The following is a 5,858-nucleotide window of genomic DNA, read 5'->3' on the forward strand; positions in this document are numbered from 1 at the left end:
CTCTTATGAAAAAATTTTGTTCCTCTTTTAAATTAGTTTTGAATTTTTTTTAAAGTGCATGGTGTGTTAATAAAAAAAGGGAAAAAATAGAATAACCTTAAAAAGGGTAGTTTAGAGCAAATCTTGAAAGGTCACTTCTAATGCTAAATGTGGTAGATGCTGAACAAAGATAAGCCAAACCTTATTAAAAGATTTGAAATATTAAAGTCCCAAAAGTTTGAGATGAGTTGACTTTGAAAATCTCAACTTTTGTCCATTTTTAAATAACTTTTCAAAATCTCAAATCCTCTTGACATATATCAAAATGTAGCATTTGGAGACTAAGAAAAATGTTAAATATGTTTGGTTTTCAAGGAATTCATGTTTTTTAAAAAAGCTTTTGTTTTATTTGTGAGCTTGCATGGAAAATTATATGCCTCTTTTATTCCCTTCAAGTGTTGAAACCCTTTTGAATAGATAAGAATCTCTGTCTACAAAACTATTCAATCTATTTGGAAATATAATTCTCACCTCTTTCATTTATGATAGGGATTGCCAAATTCTAAAAAAAATTCAAGTCCAATTAGGTGGTGCTCAAGTCTTAAGCCTAGATTATCGGGCAACAATGAAGTTTTAAGCCTAGATTATTTGGTACCAATAAAGTTTTAAGCCTAGTGTAGCTAACACACAAGCCTAGATTATTTGACACCAACGAAGTCTTAAGCCCAGATTATCTGACATTAATGAGATTTAAGCCCAAATTAGTTGACATATAAACTCAATTTAGTTAGCACATAAACCCATGTAGACACCTAATTTGGTCCAGGCCTAGATCAATTGGGCCTGGTCCAAATGGGTTGGTCCAGTTTGTTTTTTTATTTTATATTTTATATATATTTTCTTTATCTTTTATGTATTTATTATTTATTTATTTATTATTACTATTTATTAATGTATGTTTTTATCTATTAATATATTTATATATTTATCTATTTATATGTTATTATTTATATGTTAATTATTGTTTATCTATTAATTAATATATTATTTTTTTTATTTCTTTATTTATTTATTTTTCTTCCTTCCTTCAATTTTTTTGATTATCCGATTGGGATTAGGATTAGGAACAGCTGAGATTTTGGCGTGAATTTGGGGTTGGCAAAGTTGGGATTGGATTCAAAGATTGAATCCAAATCCCAGAGGGAATTGGGATTGATCAGAAACTCTTTTGATCAATCCCTATAAATAGGTACTGGAACAGAGAGAAAAGAACACACAGAGAGAAGATTTAAAAGCTAAAAAATGGTTTAGGGGCGTTAGAATAGCTCTAAGAATCAGTAGGAAATTTTTTGAGAATTTTTTATGATTTTTTTTGGAAATTTCTAGAAAATTTCCAAATTTGGGTTGAATTTTTAGGCAAAGGTTGAATTTTTCGGTGACTTTTTCGGCCAAGTTTGAACTTTCTGACCAACTTCCTAGTTTTTGACAACAATTTCCTGAAACCTATCAGTTTTTTGATGAACTTCTGACGAAAAACCCAGATTTTGACAAAAATTTCTAGAATCCAACGAGATTCAACCAGAGTTCTTCGGGTTTTAGAGAGAATGGAGAGAAGAAAGAAGAAAAAAGAGAAAAGAGAAGAAGGGATTCTAAGAAAAAAACTAACCTTCAGCCTTATATACCCTCCTCAAAATGACGTCGTTTTTGCGTTAAGTAACCTAAAGGATCCACACATTTTACCAAGATCCGACCCGACCCGAGCGTCGACCCGCGTGCGACCCATGTCTTCGAGCCGTTAGTCGAGCCGAACCGACACCTCCGAGCCGTTTTTCTTCCTCAAGCCGAGCCGAGTCGAGCTGTTCCCAGGTTTTTTTTTTTTGTTTATTTATTTATTATTATTATTATTAGATTAGATTTGTTTAATATATATTTTTTATTTTATTTTATTTTATTATTTTATTTTCTTTCAATAAAATTCAAAAAAAATATTTTCGAGGAAAAGTTGAAAGTATCAATTTTTCTTGAAAATAAGCTTTCCAAAAAAATATTTTTAGGGGAAAAGTTGAAAGTATCAATTTTCCTTAAAAATAAATTTCAAAAAAAGTTTTTTTGAGGAAAAGTTGAAAGTATCAATTTTCCTCGAAATTAAAGTTTCCAAAAAATATTTTTGGAGAAAAGTTGAAAGTATCAATTTTTCTTAAAAATAAATTTTCAAAAAAGTTTATTTTTGAGGAAAAGTTGAAAGTATCAATTTTTCTCGAAATTAAAGTTTTCTAAAAAATATTTTGGGGAGAAGTTGAAAGTATCAATTTTTTCTGTACAAAAGCAATCATTTTTTTTCTTTTTTTATTTCTTTTGATTTTTTTTAATGTTAAATAATTTGAAGATAGAGCCTCCGCAAATGAAACAGTAATTTTCTTGGATACTCTTGAGGTGAGGGAATTTTCTCAATTTTTGCTAAAAGTATTAGAGTCAATTGAGAATAATTTCAAATAACTAATTACTTGATAAATTTTTAAGGCTTACTGGATAACACAAAATTAAGCTGGTACCATCTTTTGATAGGCGTTGTGAGGGTGCTATAACCTTCCTCACACGTAACTGAACTCTCGAACCCTGTTCTGGTTAGTAGACCCGAACTTATTCTTTTAGGGACCCTTAAACTTAGGTGTTCCCTAAAAAAATGGATTCCTTAGGTGGCCAATCGCACCTAGATAAAAAAGATAGGTGGTGACTCTTTCAATTCAATGTCTAGCAATAGATCCCTGGATTTAGACGTTATGATAGCTTGGCGACTCCACTGGGGACACTGAGAGTCAAGCCAGCAAATAAATTTGTGTTATCCAAAAGCCTAATAAAATTAAACCTTTTTTGTATATATATGTTATTATTCATTCATGTTTATTTATTTTATTAATCATGTCATTCATATGCATGTGCATAACATGAGCTCTATACCCGAGTTCCATCCCTCTAGGAAGTAGTAAAGTACCTATTGCTTTCGTGAGGTTTAATGTCTCCGCAGTGGCTAGCGAAATAGTCCCACTCAAATTGAACCTTTTCCGCTTGTAGCCTGTAATGGGTAAGGATTAGGGTGCCTTACTAGTCTGTGATGGACAATTATGTAAGGAGCAATTTGGGAACCTTTAGACTTTAACCTTAAACCACATATAGTGAACCTTAAGAGTGCCTAACCTATAGATAGAGCCATCACTCTTCCCTTTTAGAATTGACCAGAAGCATAGGGTTCATTCCTCTTATTTTGTGTGATGTTTTAATTTACTTGGTTATTTATTTATTCCTTTTTTTTTGGCATACTAACCTTATTCTCATTCTTTTGCATTGGTTCATACACATATCATAAAGTTGCATAAAGAACATTTACTTGAAAGATGGTCTTTAACAAAACTTTTCATGGACTCTACTGAACGACTAGTTTGTTCTTCATCCATATTAACACCTTGTGAGACACCCAACGAAGTAAGAGCCCAATAAAAAAAGATTCAACTCAAGATGGGGGATTGTTTACCAATTGGATATGATTCTACTCTGTCTCAAGAAACATTTATCTTCTTCAAACAAAATAATCTAGAGAATTTGGTTGATATCTGGAAGAAGATAAGTCCGTCAAGATAAGAGCAGTTTTGCCAAACACACGGGCATATAGCACACCTTCTAGTAGTAGTTGTTGATGATCAACTAATCAGAGCTGCAACATAATTATGGGATCCTTCATACAAGTGTTTCATCTTTAATGAAGCTGATATGACTTCCACCATCGAAGAATATTCGATTTTATTGGGTTTGCACCTCAAGGCTCTTGATAATATATATGTTAAAAAACACAAGTCAGGATTTCGTAAAGGTCTGGCTCAACTCATGGGGATAGACAAGAAAGTTGTGGATTCTCATACAAAGAAGAAATAAGAACATGTTTGCCTACCTTGGAAGTTCTTTCATGAGTTTCTAGTGCAACATACCAACGAAGAACGGGGGTTAGATATATTTGTCTTAGCCATATATGGAATGGTGATCTTTCCAAAGGTTTTAGGTTATATTAAGATAGCGGTGGTTGACCTCTTCAAGAGTATGATCAATGGTTGTAATCCTTCAATGGTAATATTAGCAGAGACTATAAGATCTTTGAGTTACTGTTGTCAGAATGGAGGGCGCTTTATAGGTTATATACAGTTATTGTACTTATGAATGAAAAGTCATTTTTAATGGGGAAATGGTGCTTTTTCAAAGCTTTATATCCGTAATCGAGCTTCGATCAAAGAATTTTATGAAAGTGGGTGGTTAGAACTAAAGTCTAAAAAGGAATGGATAACTTTCCTACAAAAGTTAACTAGTGCCAATGTAAGATCATTGGTCCCATGGATGAATCGTGAACCTATGTTGTACCAATATGGGGATAATACAGTGGTCCCACTTCTGGGTTTATGGGGAACGACAAATTATGCACCACTCTTAATGAGAAGGCAGTTTGGGGTAGAACAGTTCATTCTTATGACTTATGGGCTTCATCAGTTAGATTTCTCTTACAATGAGCTTAAAACATTTCAGAAGATGAATGAGATGATTAAAGCATGGAAAAATCCCTGAAGAGTGAGTCTTGGATGGTTTACTGATAAAGTCACTACAGAGAACTTGGTTTGGAGAGAAAATGAAGACAAGAAATGGTATTCACTTATAAAAGCTCTCAATCGCCAACAGAAGACAAACTTGAAGAGACACCATCAGAATTAAAGCTTGCAACAAAAGAATTTGAGTCTGAAAAGGGTAAGTTAAAGCAGGAAATCTAGAAGCTTCAAGAAAAAAAAGACCAATGAAAAGATAGAGCTGAAATTTATGAAGCTAAAGTTCATAAAATTGCTAGCGAATGTGATACAACTGTTGAAGACTTAGCAGAGCTACACCAAGAGCATAAAAGGTTATGTGTAAGAGAAATGGCCAAAGAGATAATCATTGTTGAGCTGACTGAGGAGAACACAAGATTGAAGCAAGAATACGTTGAATTAGAAGAAAAAAGTACCCAAGTACAGACAGAGAATAACATGCTAAACAGTTATCTAAGCAGGTTAAGATAAAAGTTAGATCAACAAGAAGACCACATTGCTGTACTGGTTAAAAAGCACAGAGAGTTATCATACCAAGTCTGGTGTGGTAAAAAAGAGAACTTAGGAAGACAGAAATACATCGAGCACCTAACGACCTAAATCTGTAAAAGGGTATGCAAGGCAAGAGAGATGGTGGAAGAGGCAGAGGCATTGAAACAAGTAGTGACCCAAGTAGAAGAACATGGATAGTGTTTGTTGAACTTCATCGAAGAAGCCAAGGCCCAATATGAACAGATCAAACAATTTTATGGTTATAATTCTAGGATGATAAAATCAATGTAAATAAAATTTTTTTGGAATAAATGAAATTTTTTAGTTGAATATCGTCTTTAAGGTAAATGTTCTTTGCATACATGCATTTTTCATTCATTGCATTCTTATTCATTACATTTAACAAAGTAACCATGTGATAGTCATGCAAATTTACTAATTCTAAGAAATGGTACTTAAGGTTTAAGGATAGCTCTATCTAGCGAGAACCCTGTCCATTAATACAACACAAGATCCAGAGCCAGACAAATAGAGCAAAAAAATTCTCACAGATTTGAAAAGCTAAAAAAAGCACAGAAGAAGATTGAAAATAAGTTGAGCAAGATTTTGGATGCTATCAATAAACTGAATAAGGGAAAAAAAGTTGAAGAAAATACAAGCCAACAAGTTCACCCATTATAAGAAGTGGCTGAACCTTTGTACCCTTCAGGTTTTGGTCCACTTCAAGCCTAGTCTGCACAAGAGGTTCCACCGTAACACTTCACATAT

Source organism: Durio zibethinus, chromosome 19, assembly GCF_047325235.1.
Source record: "Durio zibethinus cultivar Kanyao isolate XHJ-2024 chromosome 19, ASM4732523v1, whole genome shotgun sequence".
NCBI lineage: Eukaryota > Viridiplantae > Streptophyta > Magnoliopsida > Malvales > Malvaceae > Durio > Durio zibethinus.